Source organism: Panthera uncia, chromosome F2, assembly GCF_023721935.1.
Source record: "Panthera uncia isolate 11264 chromosome F2, Puncia_PCG_1.0, whole genome shotgun sequence".
Classification (NCBI taxonomy): domain Eukaryota; kingdom Metazoa; phylum Chordata; class Mammalia; order Carnivora; family Felidae; genus Panthera; species Panthera uncia.
The window spans coordinates 35,159,270-35,174,481 of NC_064812.1; the positions used below are offsets into that span (position 1 = coordinate 35,159,270).

General features: G+C 44.5%; 1 protein-coding gene across 1 annotated transcript in view; it reads left to right on the forward strand.

Moving 5' to 3' along the window:
- Nucleotides 1–1,015: 1,015 nt before the first annotated feature.
- The window catches only part of NCALD (neurocalcin delta), a 394,286-nt gene continuing 380,089 nt past the window's right edge, over nucleotides 1,016–15,212 (forward strand). The window contains exon 1 of the mRNA XM_049633559.1: nucleotides 1,016–1,263. The gene's annotated coding sequence lies outside the window, so the exon portion shown is untranslated. The remainder of the gene's footprint in view (nucleotides 1,264–15,212) is intronic.

A 15,212-nucleotide genomic window follows, 5' to 3' on the forward strand; every position in this document is an offset into this window, starting at 1 on the left:
GGGGTGGGCGCGAGGAGCGCGCGGTCCTGAGGACCTGGTCCCTGCAGCCATTCCCGGTGCAGCTCACCCGGTCAGTTCCCCTGTCCTGCCCTCAGTGCCTCAGAGGGAAAATAAAACAAAGCCAAAGACCCTGAGGGTGGGTGGCCGGAAAGGGGAGAGCAACTTTGCGGACGGACGCGCTGAGGCGCGCGGGGCAGGCAGTATGGGGGCGCACTAGGTCGGAAGGGGGCGTTCGTGCGCCTGGTGGCCCCGGGGACTTCTGGAGCAACCTTTCAGGGCGGGGGTTGGGGTCGACGGCACTCGCTGGTTCCCGGGGCTGCAGAGTCCGCCCTGAGAGTCTACAGGAGGCGTGTGTGTGATGTGGGGACCTGGGGAGGGGGCTTGGGGAGCCACCGAAGGCGGTAGTTGAACCCAGAGGAGGAAGTAGCATGCATTTGGGACTCCGACCTGAAAGATTTGCGACTCTTGCCCTCGGGGACTCGGGAAGGGGTGTGCTGGGGAGATGTGTTTGAGTGTTTTTCAGTGCATACCGATTTATTTTTAGCTTCCAGAGAAGCAGGATGTGCAAAGTGGGTTGTATCAGCCCGGGAGGGGCAGGAGGTCTCCCTGTCCGCAGGAAATGCACAAGTTTCTTGCTGCAGATGCTTGCTTTAAGCCCAGAGAAAGAAAGCCTTTTGGCTCTCTGAAGACCTCCCCGCCAGGGCCACTTTCTTCCTGAGGGTCTGAGGCTGCAGGTCAGGCCGGTCAAGCGTGCCTCTGTTGTTAAACGCTGGCCCCAAATGCTGGTACGCGTTCTGGTCGCAGGGCAACTGGTGTGAAACACAGACGTAGGGCTGCCAAGGTCTCGCTTGCTGAGAAGGAAACCACACAAGCTTGCTCAAAGTTTTCCCAGCTTTGTCTGACTTGAAAATAACAGACTTAAGCAGCTGTATTACCAAGAGCAGGATTCTCGGTCTAGGCTTCTCAGACCTAATTGGCAATGCCTGTGGGTCTTTACCTCGGCCTGGGAGACGCCTGTGTTTGAGGGTCAAATGCAGGACGCAGGGGCGGCAATGGAGGAGGGGGTGGTGTGATGGGAGTGTGGGCGTATGGGAGGGGCACCATTGGGAGCTGAGTACAGATCTGGGGAGGGGCTTCCGTCAGAGGAGGAGGCTCGAGAAGCTGAAACCCAAGTGTTCTGGTGCCCCAGCTAGACCCCTGGAAATTGCCCCGGAGCCTCCCCCGTTTCAGCTAGTCAGCAGCAGTCCTGAGGACCCGCTCTCTGTAAGTGTGCCAGGTGAATGGGCTGTGAGGAGCATGGGCTGTGCCGCCAAACTGCAGGCTCTGAGTTCTGGCTGGGACACGAGTAGCTCCCAGACCCTGGGCTCCTTCTCTGTGTTTCCTGATCTGTGGCATGAGGTTGATAAGAGGTAGCGGACCTATCTCTGGTTCGTTGGGCAGATAAAATGAATTAATACACGGAAAGCACTTCACACAGTGCTTTGTCATTAGTAAGTGCAGCACAAATGTGAGCTCTCGTCGTCGTTTGTTGTTGTTGTTATGCCCCCTTTTCCCTTTTCCTGCTGCCACTGATTTAGTTGACGACCTTATCTCTTGCCTGAATTGCTCCAGTGGCCTTCACACCAGCTCCTTGCTCTGCATCAGGACGCGCCTGCCCCAGTCCATTCTCCGAACTGCAACTAGAATGCTCGTTTTGAAAGCAAAAATCTGACTCCAGTCATTCTGCTTAATTTCCTTCAGAGGTTTTCTGTGGCTTTCGGGGTAGAGTTCGGGCTCCAGGGAATTTCATGACCTCACTCTTGTTTCCTCACCAGCCTCATCTCCCAAGCCTCTCCTCGTGTAGCTTCAGCTCAGCACTGAGCTGGGCTCACCCTTCCTCCTCTGGGCAACTCCTGTGAATTTTTCCCTACTGCCTACCAGCAGACCTCTTGCCCCCACCCCCACGTTCCCAGCTAATTGTGCTGCCCTTGCTTGGCGCCCTGCATCATCATCTACACATCAATCAGTCTTCCCTACCTGCAGGTGCCTTGCGGGGTGGATTGTGGGCCTCAGAAAATGTTTGTTGAATGAATAAATAAATGCAGGTCAAACAAAGTTTAATTCTTCTCACTAAAGCCAGAAGCAAACGTGGAGAATAATAGAAAGACAAAACCAATCTTTAGTACCGTCCAATAAAAAACATTGGGAAATAACTAAGGAATCAGATGTTGGTCAAAAGCAGTGGGGCATGCTATCTTGTCACCATTTCAGAGGTATTTGTTTAAATTATAAAGGGTCAGACTAATAATGGAGAGATGTAGTGATTTGAACTCTTCCCTTTACTCGTAAAAAGGTGGGGGATCTCACATTTGGCTGTGACGGATAGAGGTCTAGCGCTTTGAAGAGGTCGTGCAGTGAATTTGGTTCTGGAGGCAGAGGTGAATGTTACCACATGCATGGACTTTGTAGCTCTTCCTGGGATTGTGGCTTCCCCTGGAGTGTGGATTTCCGCTCGATTTGGGATTGGTATGAAGAGAGCAGAGTTCTTCTGTTACATTTCAGGTGATTCAGTATGTTCTGTGGGTGCATTTCTGACTGAGGCAGCATCTCCAAGCGTTCCATTACCGGGTTCCCGGGATCCATGCAGAGGGAGCTCAGGTGGTTCCCAGTTCTCTGGAACAGCCTGAGTCTAATTTCTAGGCTCCAGAACGGGCGGGGGGGGGGGGGGGGTTGTATAGCTGAGGAATCAAGAATGCTTGTTTACATTTTTACAGGGCCGTAAGCAAAACAAATCAAAATACAGAGAAGAATATGCAACAGAGACCATGCCTAAAATGATTACTACCTAGTGGTTTATAGAAAAACGTTGTCAACTGCTGTTCTGGAGCTGAGACCCTAGGTTTCATTTCTCATATCATCTTTGATTGATTGATAGTGGCTGCCTAGAGACCCGGGCTGAATAGGAATCCAAGGCTGAATCCAGGCTTGGCAGGAAAGAATGCTGTGGTCAATTAGTGGTGTCTGTTGGGGTGTGGGATTAGAAAGTGGTGGCATATAATCTTTGTCCTTACCACCCCTCTATCTGTGTCACCGTGAAGGAGAGTATCATTGAAGGATAATGAAGGCAGATGTCAGGGACAGAGCACACCAATTTAAAAAGTCATCCTTAGGGGCGCCTGGGTGGCTCAGCCGGTTAAGCCTCCTACTTCAGCTCAGGTCACGATCTCACCGTCCGTGAGTTCGAGCCCCGCATCGGGCTCTGGGCTGATGGCTCAGAGCCTGGAGCCTGCTTCCGATTCTGTGTCTCCCTCTCTCTCTGCCCCTCCCCTGTTCATGCTCTGTCTCTCTCTGTCTCAAAAATAAATAAACGTTAAAAAAATTTTTTTTAAAAGTCATCCTTAGAAGAAGCTAGGAAATTTCTACCATTACCATAAACTATCACTATAGTTAATATTAGTAGCTTCCATTTATCAAGTGTGTACTATGTATGTACATGAGGATCCCATTTAAACTTTGTAATAATTTTTCAGGAGATACTTATTTTAATTAGGACTCAATTCTGTTGCAAGTGTCAAACAACTTAAAAAAAAAAAAAAGGAACGTTATTTTGTCTCTTATAACTCTTCAGTCCAGAGAAATATACTTCAGGTATGGCTTAATCCAGGGTTTAAGCATCATTATCAGGACCTGGTGTCTCTCTCTCCATTTCTTGATTTGTTTTTTGAAGTTGGCACCATTTTTAGGCTCCATTTAAACCATTGTGGGCTTAAATCCAGCTAGGAAGTGAGAGCCTCTATTCCAAGCATCGCTTGCAATGACTAGCTGTGACTTTATTGGCTTTGATAGGATCCAGTGCCTCTTCCTGTGGCTGGAGGGCCATTTACTAGTAGAGCTTGGGCTTGGTCACAGGTTTTATCTTTGAGCCATAGGCTAAGGAGTAGGAGCGGGGTCATTTTCCAGAAGAACGTTGTTAGAATACGTTGTTATACTGTCACCAGAAGATGGGCCAATGGATGTTGGATTGCAAAGCAACAGATGTCCGCTATAGTGCTGTTAGTATCCCCCTTTCATAGATGAGGGAAACAAGTTTAGGGACACTCAGTAACTTGCACAAGGACACATGGCTAGTAAACAGTTGAGTTCTGACTTGCAACCCACAATTTCTACACTTAGTATAATTATTCTACCCTTACTAGAATTGTTTGTGAACAGAACAATTTTTTTTTAAGTAGGTTCCATGTCCAACGTGGGGCTTGAACTCACGACCCTGAGGTTGAGAGTCTCATGCTCCACTGACTGAGCCAGCCAGGCATTCCATTAACGGAACAATTTGAAGTGAGTTTAGTAAAAAGCTCTGACCTCTTATTTCTGAAAATACAGCTAACTAACTTCAAGAAATGTTAGGTATTGGCTGGCTGGCTAGAAGATAGGAGGAAAAGGAAGACATACACTACTTTGGCTGGATTTTTATTCACATTTTCAACCAATATCTTTTGGCAGTTTCCACATGTTCAACACTGTGTTAAGTACCAGTGATATGTGATGAATAAGATCTAGTCTCCTACCTTTAAGGAGTTCAGATTTCAACATGAAATTGCAAGACGTCATTAGGGGACAGACTCATTGGAAGGAGGACCATGTGGGAGGAGGTGCAGGAGCAGAGCCCCCTTGGTGGGGACAGTGACCTTCCAGTGTGTTTTGCTGACATGTCCCCAGTACAGTGTCTTGTGTGATAGGCAAGCGGTAAGCATTTCTTGAATGTTATTTTTTTTTTATTGTGGTTAAATATAAATAACACAACATTTACCATTTTAACCATTTTTAAGTGTAAAGTTCTGTGGCATCAAGTACATTCATATTCTTGTGCAACTGTCACCACCGTTCATCTCCAGAACTTTTTCATCTTTCCAAATTGAAACTCTAAACCCATTATATAAAAACTCGCCCCGCCCCCAACTCTCCCTCCAGCCCTTGGCAACCACCATTCATTCTTTCTGTCTATATGCATTTGACGACCTTAGGTGCCTTATGTTAAGTGGAATCGTACAGTATTTGTCATTTTGTGACTGGTTTATGTCACTTAGCATAATGTCTTGGAGGCTCATCCATGTCGTATCATGTGTCCAAATTTCTTTCCTTTTTAGGGCTGCATAATACTCCACTGTATGGATAGACCACATTTTATTGATCCATTCATTTGTCAGTGGACACTTGGGTGACTTCCACCTTTTGGCTATTGTGAATAATGTGGCTGTGAACATGGATGTGTAAAATATCTGTTTGAGTCCCTGCTTTCAATTCTTTTGCGTCTGGGCCCAGAAGTGAAATTGCTGTATCATATGATTTTTCGAGGAACTGCCATACTGTTTTCGACGGCAGCTACCATTTTACATGCCCACCAGCAGTCTACACAGGTTCCAATCCCTCCACTTCCTTGCCAACACTTGCTGTTTTCGGTATTTTAAAAAATATGTAATAGCCGTCCTAGTGGGTGTGAAATGTTTAGTATAGTATTAAAAGTAGGTTGGGATCAAATTGTGAGGGACGGTAGCAGAATCTGAATTTCATTTGGAGGAGCTATTGAGTATTTGTGGCAAGAGCATGATCACTTCCCCACATTAAAGAGAGAGTGAAGAGAAGAAAGACAGCAGAAGAGTTAGGGGGTTATTTTAATTATTCAGATGAAAGAGAACCTAGTAGTTTTCTCCACATTTATACAACTGTGGATATTACGTTTATTGCCACACTAAATGGTATTGGACTTGGGGAGGAAAGGTAAATGTGGCACCGAGATATCTCATGACCAAAGATGCCACAGACAAGTTGACTGCTGTTGCTAATAATGACAGTAATGATTCCAAATGCCTTTATGCACTTTCTGTGAACATGGCAGTGTTCTAAACATTAATTAATTAATTGACTCTGATAAATCCTTTCAACAGTTTATCAACCAGGGTCCCCTAAGGAGGCAGATGACATACTCAAAGGGTATAACTGAAGAAAGTTTAATGAAGGGACTATTTACAAAGATGTGGGCAGGGTTTTTTCTTTTTTAATGTTTATTTATTTTTGAGAGACACAGAGAGAGAGAGAGAGAGAGAGAGACAGAGCATGAGTGGGGGAGGGGCAGAGAGAGGGAGACCCAGAGTCAGAAGCAGGCTCCAGGCTCTGAGCTGTCAGCACAGAGTCCGATGCGGGGCTTGACCTCACAAACTGTGAGATCGTGACCTGAGCAAAAGTCAGACACTTAACTGACTGAGCCACCCAGGCGCCCCATAAATATGTGGGCAGGGTTAAGGGAAATCACCAGGAGTGGCCAGCAATGCATGTAAATCTTTACTACCCCAGCCCTGAAAAGGGGATGTGAGAGAGAGGTTTCTGGAATTACTCTTCAGTAGAGGAATATAGCTACACTCAAACTGTGGCCTGATGTGGAGGCATCCAGATGAGGGTCCCCAGCCACTCTTTTCTCCCTCTCTGATTTCTGCTGGTGCCTCTCAACTGCCTGTCAACCTAACCAGAAGCCAGAGGACAAGAAAACTTGATGTAAGGACTACCTTGTATCTAGAAATCAGCCTCCTAGGGCTGAGAGTGGAGTGAGGCTGGATCTGGAGAGGAAAACAGAGAGGATCCAGCAGGAAGGAACGCTGCTATGATGAGCCTTATTTCACAGGTGAGGGAACTGAAGCATCAAGAGGTTGAATGACCTACCCAAGGTCACTAATAACTAATGGGGCTGGGATTCAAACCCAGGGAATATTTCCACTATACATCCAGTCAGATCTGGAATGTTAGGTTTCCCCCAGACCTGTGTGTTTAGATTCTTTGGGAATAATCTGATTTGTACAAACTTAGCTTGGCTCTCAAAATGTAGAGGAAGTGACTGCTCAGAATTTCCCCCTTTCCCCCCCTAAATAACAACACGTATTTCATATGTGTCATAAATGAATGATTGTATTGAGATTAAAAAAATATTTTCTGGGACGCCTGGGTGGCTCAATTGGTTAAGCATGCGACTTCAGCTCAGGTCATGATTTTGTGGTCTGTGGGCTCGAGCCCTGCATCGGGCTCTGTGCTGACAGCTCAGAGCCTGGGGCCCGCTTCAGATTCTGTGGCTCCCCCTCTCTCTGCCCCTCCCCTGCTTGCACTCTGCCTCTATCTCTCTCAAAAATAAATAAAGCATTAAAAAATATCTTTTCTATGTAATTGGTGGGGATAACAATAAGTCCTTGAAACCCGTGTGAGAAAGATATGTTTGTTTTGTTTTGCTTTTAGCGAAAAGCTCCAAAGGAGTTGACAGTGTAACCTGGCCTCTTAAACATTAATGAGACCTCGGGCTGCGTTATAGAAGAGTTTCCAGTACCAGGGAGATGGTATTTCCCTCTGTGCTATCCTGGCAGGAGTGAATGGAGAAAGAAAGCAATGTCTAGTGTGGGGTCACTAGTGGGCCCACCTCCCCCAAGGCATGACTAAAGAGCTTTCTAGCCAGAAAAAGCTCTGTGCTTTTTTAAAATTTTTTTATTTTTTATTCTGGGCTCAGAAGTAGGCTCCCTGTGCAAACAAAATGGGCTGCATTGGAAGGCCTCATATTTTCCATTCCCGGAGGTTGTGAGGCTGAGGCCATAGGTGAGAGATGTGGCTGAGGGCTTATGTTAGTTTCCTGTGGCCTCTGTAACAAATTACCACAAACTGGGTGGCTTAAAATAACAGAAATGTTTGTTCTCACCGTTCTGGAGGCCAGAAGTCCAAAATCAAGGTATTAGCACGGCTGAGCCTCCAGAGGCTTTGGGGGAGAAGTCTTTGCTCGCCCATGCCAGGGGCTGGTGGCTGGATTCTGTCATGATGCCCCTAGATTTGATTTACTGCTTGGGTTCTAGGTTCCTTGACACAGTAGGGGTTTTGTAAACACTTTTGACCTACTGAAATTTTTTTGTAACTTTAAACCACCAAACAAACAAGACAGCTAAAAATCTACCAAAGAGGCTATCAAAAACCAGTCTGACCCCTGCCTCAGATGGAAGTTTCCTTGCTTTTCTTTGCCCAGTGGCCTTCGAGGAAACGAATGGGAGAGAGACACTGACCCTGTTCTGGCTTCTCACCTGAGGCTTTCCCAGATGCTTTCAAAATGATGCTCGGAGGAAGGCTGAGGATTTTGGCGTCTTTCAGGAAATGGAAACAGAAGCAGTATAGGCTCTAGTTTCTAGGCTTTCGGAAAGCATCAGTTTAGAAATATAGTTTGTAAGTTTTGCTGACCCATCAATGAACCTTCTATGTGTGGGTTTTCAATATGTTGTCTCAAACTGGGGCTTATGTATACCAGGAAAACAAGGCAAGGTCAAGGGTAGCTTTGGCAATTACCTGGCTAATTTGAAGACTATATCCCATCAAGTGGGGTACATCAAGAGTCCACCCCAGGGCATAAATTATTCTGCTTATTTGTCTGCATTGATCACATTAACTGAATAAAGAGCCAAAATCCATTCCCTCCGTGCTGTGGAGAGGCCCTTGTTAAGTTCCGTTTCTCTCCAGGGGGCAGCTTACTTGGGTTTCTCAGCCACTTTGCAGTTTGACTTCAAAAGAGAAAGAAGAAAGAAAAAAAAGGTAAAATGTTCCCTCATTTTATTGTGTTATATATTCTGCTGTATCATTGTGACTCTGGTTAATATTAACTTTGGGTCTGTCTGCTTTGAATAATTATACCTGGAGTCTTGTGATACTTATAGAATTTAGTCTTACCAGCTGAGGAAAATGGTTTGCCTTTCCCGAAGACCAGCTGCATAACCTGTGGGGCCCTGGTTTAAAGATTATCAAGAATTTCAAAATGGTGTCAGCAGAGCATTAGACCAAGTGTGGGGCCCTTCCAAGCAGGGGGCCTAGTGTAACTAACTACCTAGGGCACTTGCCCATGAACTGGCACCAGCCTCACACATATGCCGAGCTAGACCCCTTCTTACTAATATAGCACCTCACATGCTCCTGCAAAGGTCAGTAAACTGACCAGGCCAGTTTACTCTGCCTCAGTGGGAACACACTCTTATGTAGGAACAAGGACATGGCAAGCAGGCTGGATATCCCTTAAAAAAAATTTTTTTTTAATGTTTATTTATTCTTGAGAGAGCGAGCAAGCAGGGGAGGGGCAGAGAGAGAGGGAGACACAGAATCCAAAGCAGGCTCTAGGCCCTGAGCTGTCAGCAAAGAATCCAATGCAGGGCTTGAACTCAGTAACTGTGAGATCATGACCTGAGCCGAAGTCGGATGCTTAACCGACTGAACCACCCGGGCGCCCCAGGGTGGACATCTCTTGTTGGCTCTTTCTTCCATGTCCTCTTTCCTCCTGTATCCACCTGCTCTGTGCCCTGAGATGCGTCAAGGGCAATCTTTGTCTTTGATTTCTGGTATAATTTGGCCAATGGTGGATCCAGCCCACCCCTGGGAGAGTGGGAGGAGAGTGGGGGAGGGTGCGTTCCCTCCTGCTGGGTTGCATACTGCAGGTTAGTTTCTTCTGTATGCTGAAGGCCACAGCTCATGCCAGGGGTCTTCTCCATCCAGCCTCCATCTTTGGAATTCCTTTATCCCCCACCCCCAGTCATGCACTCAGGCGTAGGGATGGTAATGACTTCCTGCTATTGCCAGCCTTCCCTGCTTTTCTATACCCTTCATTACACTTTTCTCAGTAGTCTCTCCAATAGGACTCTTCAGTAGGATTAAAAAGCACCCCCTGTTTCCTACCTGGGCCTCAGCTGGTTCAGCAGCCCTCTGCCAGGGTTGGGCCATACCTTGCAGTGCTACAGAGCAGAAGGAGAAGCTGATGGCTCTGGTAACTGACTTTTGCGCCAACTCGTGGTAAGCTTGGGCCAGCAGGAAGCCATATGTCCGCATTCACAGTGGCAGGGAGCACACACTTCGGAGTCAGGCATTTGAATTCTCAGGTCATACTTGGGACGAGTCCTATAAAAATGAGCATAATGCTAGTTCTTCACTTCTAGGGTTGTTTTGAGCATGGAGTGAGATCACCAGGCATGATGCCTGGTATACAGTAAGTGCTCTGGAAGCATGGGTGTTTTTACAGTTTCTATGGAGTGTCTCACCAGAGGGGATACGCTGTCTATACTCTGTCTCTGATCAGAACTGCAGCACTTACTGCCTGGATTACACCGATGATTATCAACTTTTCACTGCTTCATTGTTGTTTTGGGTATTACTTCTGTCTTCTTCATTAGGTTGTAGTAATCTGGGAGTTAGGGATTTTATCTCATGCAATTTTTTTGAACTGATCTAAGTTCTCAACCTGTTTGCCAGCACATTGTTAATTGGTCAAGAAAAATGTCTTGGTTAAATATAAGGCCATATAGTTTATTATTTCAAAGGAAGCCTTTGAAAGTGGGGGAGGAGCACTTTTTAATAATTACACCAAAAAAGAGGGACAAGCAGGGGCGGTTTTAGGCAAACCGGGCCACAGAGGCCCTCTACTTAAGTGAGACTTAAGATAGTTTTCCAAATGTTGTTTTAAAATTTGCCAGCCGACACTCTTTTGTATTAGTCTGCTTTTGGTTTATGAGATAAAAACATGAGTTTTAAAAAACATAGGAAAGGTATGTTTAACATTCCTAATAGATTTTTGGGCCAAATTTGAGGCAATGAGTTAGGATTTCTTCCTCTCCTCCTCCTTCTCCTCCTTCTCCTCCTTCTCCTCCTTCTCCTCCTTCTCCTCCTTCTCCTCCTTCTCCTCCTTCTCCTCCTTCTCCTCCTTCTCCTCCTTCTCCTCCTTCTCCTCCTTCTCCTCCTTCTCCTCCTCCTCCTCCTCCTCCTCCTCCTCCTCCTCCTCCTCCTCCTCCAAGATTTTATTTTTTTAAGTAATCTCTACACCCAACGTGGGGCTCAGACTCACAACCCTAGATAGAGCCGTGTACTCCGCTCACTGAGCCAGCCAGGCACCCCAAGGGTCCGGGCTTCTTGTACAGTTAGATACCTACCTTTGTATCTTACTATCCTACTTTACATTGGATAGCTACTTACACAACTTTCTTGTGTGCCTACCTTTTTTCTTTTTTCCATATATGGTCTAATGATTGTCCTTCTTGCAATAGTGATCATTTATGTTCAGAGATGGCAAAAATAGATGTGTATACATGTATTTTTCTGAGCATCTTTTTGTATTTCTGGTTGCCTAGGTGACATTTCCAAGAGAACGTGTGCTAATCTGCTATTATTACAGCAGAGATAAGATGGCAACTATTTTTAGTCCCTTTTATACCTCTCTTTTTCCCCACCAGCCCGTTTCATTGGTTTATTTCTCCCGTTTCCATTATTGGAAGGCCACATATAACTTCCTTCTTCCACTTCTGATCTGGGGATTATAACTTTTGGAAAATTGATGTAGTAATTCAGTACCTCCTTCATTCAGAATTACTAAATCTGTGCTGATAGTCGATTCTGTTGGCTAGTTGATACCAGTTGTTTTTCTCACAGATCGTCCAAGCCAGCCTTAGGCAGGAGATATTTTTGGTAGAAGTAAAAAAGAACGTGGATGCAATCTGTAGTGCTATAGCAGAAAGAGCCTATCCACTCTGGGGCTGGATCAGCCTGGTTTCGGTCTTGGCATTGTCCGGTATTAGCTGCGTGACCTCCTGGAGCTTGTACCTTTAGGTAACAACTGGGGTGACAGTGGTGCTGCTTCCTGGGGTTGTTGTGAGGGTTGAGAAGGTTAAGTGTGTAACACATGTGAGCATGATCTCAACATCTCACATGCAGAAGTTATGCTGCTGCTGTGTCTGTTCTTTACTAACAAAGGTGTAAGTGTACCACCTTTCAGAAAATAATGTCACGCAAGATATTGCAAATACTTGAATTTACTAAGGAGATGTATTGGAGGGATCATTATTTTCTTCACTAAATTTTGTTTTTACTAAAATCTTTTACCGGGATACCTGGGTGGCTCATTCGGGTGAGCATCTGACTGTTGGTTTCGGCTCAGGTCATGATCTCACGGTTCATGGGTTCGGGCGCTGAGTCAGGCTCTACGCTGATAGCATGGAGCCTGCTTGGGATTCTCTCTCTCCCTCTCTCTTCCTCTCTCTTCCTCTCTCTTCCTCTCTCTTCCTCTCTCTTCCTCCCTCTCTGCTCCTCCCCTGCTCGTGCGCTTGTTCCCTCTCTCAAAAAAAAAAAAAAATCTTTCACTAAGATTTTCTTTTATAAGTCAGTGTTAATATTTGGAATATTTTCTTTCATTACTTTTTTAAAGATTTTATTTTTTAAGTAACTTTGCACCCGACGTGGAGCTCGAACTCACAACCTTGAGATCAAGCGTCACATGCTCAACTGACTGAGCCTGCCAGGATCCCCATTCTTTCATTATTTTTATGTAAAGATATATATGATACGTATCTCTGAAGTACTATGTAATAAGGGATTTGGAGTGTCTATCTGACCATTAAATGCACCTGAAGGGGAAATATTTAGCCTAACGCAGTATTAGGGAGAGGGCCTGAAATACTGCACCAGGAATCTGAGCTATTACTTTGGATTGTATGGCAAGTGTGAGAGGAGAGATGGACTTTAATCTGTTGTTATTTAAAATAATTTAATATTGGGGCACAGTCCTGGCTCAGGGTCCTATGGTTCTTACTCTTTTGCAATGTTATTCTATTTAGGTAAATAGATTTATCATTATCACTTAGATTAATCATTTGATAAATGAGGTAGACTGCTGCATCATTGTCCTGCAGTGTGGCTTGGTGCCCTTGAGGACAGAGAAGGTGAGATGGACAGACAGACAGACACACACACACACATACACACATTTCTTTAGACATGTGATCTAAAGTTTCTAGTAGAACATTTACAGGAAGTGCTCTTTGATAGGGTTTTGCACTGGGACTTGTCCGAAGAGGTCTGGGATGTGGGAATCCTGTGATGTTAAGTTCCCACTGCCTCACCCTTTGGAAGACATGACAGTCATTTCCAAGCCAGGCCAGAGGACAAGCAGTGAGAATCAGAATGCAGTTCTGGCCTCTGAAGTGTCTTGAGAGAGCAACAGGAAGGCTGTGCCTTAGATTTTTTTGAATGCAGTCATTTAAAGTATATGTTCCCTAGACCTTGAGCACTGTTTCCTCCATACCCTCGACTTTGTCATTATAACAACAGTAAGGCATTGTCATGAAATAAGATCTGCATACTTTAGAAAATTAGAAGGAAGGAAAAAATGTTACCATAACCCAAATATTCAAAGGCAAACATGGTTAATATTTGGAACATTTCTTTTCATTATTTTTATAAAGAAATATTTTTCTTAGTTACCTAGTCATATTTTTGTTTAATTTAAAAATTAATTTTCTATTTTGCCATATACCCTAAGCTGTGATATTGTGATATAATAAGAAATATATATTGGGTCCCTGTCTTCAGTTCCTGGCACAGAGCTCCTTAAAAACCCTTGGAATTTCTGAGTGATAGGGGTAAGAAGAGTATGTCCAGGGAGGGAAAAGGGGCTGGAGAGCCAGTTCAATCACCAGTGGCCTATAATTTAATCAATCGTGTCTACATAATGGAGCCTCCATAAAATACCGTATGATTTCACTCATATATGGAATTTAAGAAACCAAACAAAGGAGCAAAGGGCCAAAAAGATAGAGGGGGGCAAACCAAGAAACAGACTCTTAACTATAGAGAAAAACAGATGGTTACCAGAGGGTAGGTGGGTGGGGAAATGGGTTAAAGAGATGATGGGGATTAAGGAGCGCACTTGTGATGAGCACTGGGTACTGTATAGAAGTGTTGAATCACTATATTATACGCTTGAATTTACTAATATTACACTACATGTTAACTAACTGGAATTTAAGTAACAACTTAAAAAAAAAAGCTTAAACAATGGGGTTCAGAGAACTTCCAGGTTGCTGTGCACATCGAGGTGCTGGTAAGGTGGCTTGCCCAGAGAAAACATGGAAACTTTACACCCCTTCCTCCATACCTGGTTCTATCCAGCTCTTCCATCTGGCTGTTCCAGAATCATATCCTTTCACAGTAAACTGGCAATCTAGCAAGTAAATTGTTTTTCTGAGTTCTGTGAGCTATTCTTGCAAATTATTGAATCCAAGGAGGGCATCATAGGTACCCCTGATTTATAGCCAGCTGGTCAGAAGTACAAGTATCCGAGACTTACAACTGGCATCTGAATTGGGGGGCAGTCTTGTGGGACTGAGCCCCCCAGTCTGTGGGGTCTGCGCTAACTCTGGGATTATAGGACACAGTCGGCATCTGGAGAGTTGAAGAATTTGTTGGTGTGGGGGGAAAAAAAAAAACAAACCCCTCACACATTCGTGTCAGAGGTAAAAAATGAGAGTAAAAGAGATGGAAGTTTTTGCTTCTATGAGAATTTTATATTTTGCTATATGTTTTTTGTAGACAGTGTTTAACTGGGCATGTAATATTCCATCGAATGGATATACCTCAGTTTACTTAGCCGTCCCATTTGGTCATTTGGTCAAAATATTAAATAGTTTTTTTGTTCTATTTTTGCACAAAATCTTTTTCTCTATATAAGATTATAGCCTATAATATATTTCCAGTGGATTTAGTAGGTTGGATGTTTGAACTTTTTTTTTTTTTTTATGTTTATTTATTTTTGAGATAATGCGCAAGACAGAGTACACGTGGTGGAGGGGCAGACAGAGGGAGACACAGAATCTGAAGCAGGCTCCAGGCTCTGAGCTGTCAGCACAGAGCCGGCCAGATGCCAGGCTTCAACTCACAAACCATGAGATCATGACCTGAACCGAAGTCTGACACTTAACCAACTGAGCCACTCAGGTGCCCCGGATCTTTGAACTTTTGTTAAAAACTCTTGACTCACTTTGCCATTTGCTTTCTAAATGCAAATTTGGAAAATAATTTGGAAATTTAAGCAGTTTGTGTTGTATGATTGTGTGGGTTTCATCTACTTTTCTCTTACCTTGGATATCATCACTTTGACATTTTTTTTTCTAATTTGGTCACCAAAAATACTTTATTTGCCTTTATATTTCTTCGATTACTAGTGAGGCTGAACATTTCTTTTTCATATTGTATACTAGCTGCATTTCTTCTTTTCCTAATTTTCTGTTACATATTCTTTGCCTTTAGATGTTTTTCTCATCAGTTACAATTTTTTTTTTTTTTTTTTCAAATTACAATTCAGGACAAAGACACACAAAGGAAGGGCTTTCCTGGCTGGCCTTTACTCCCATGCCTCCGTG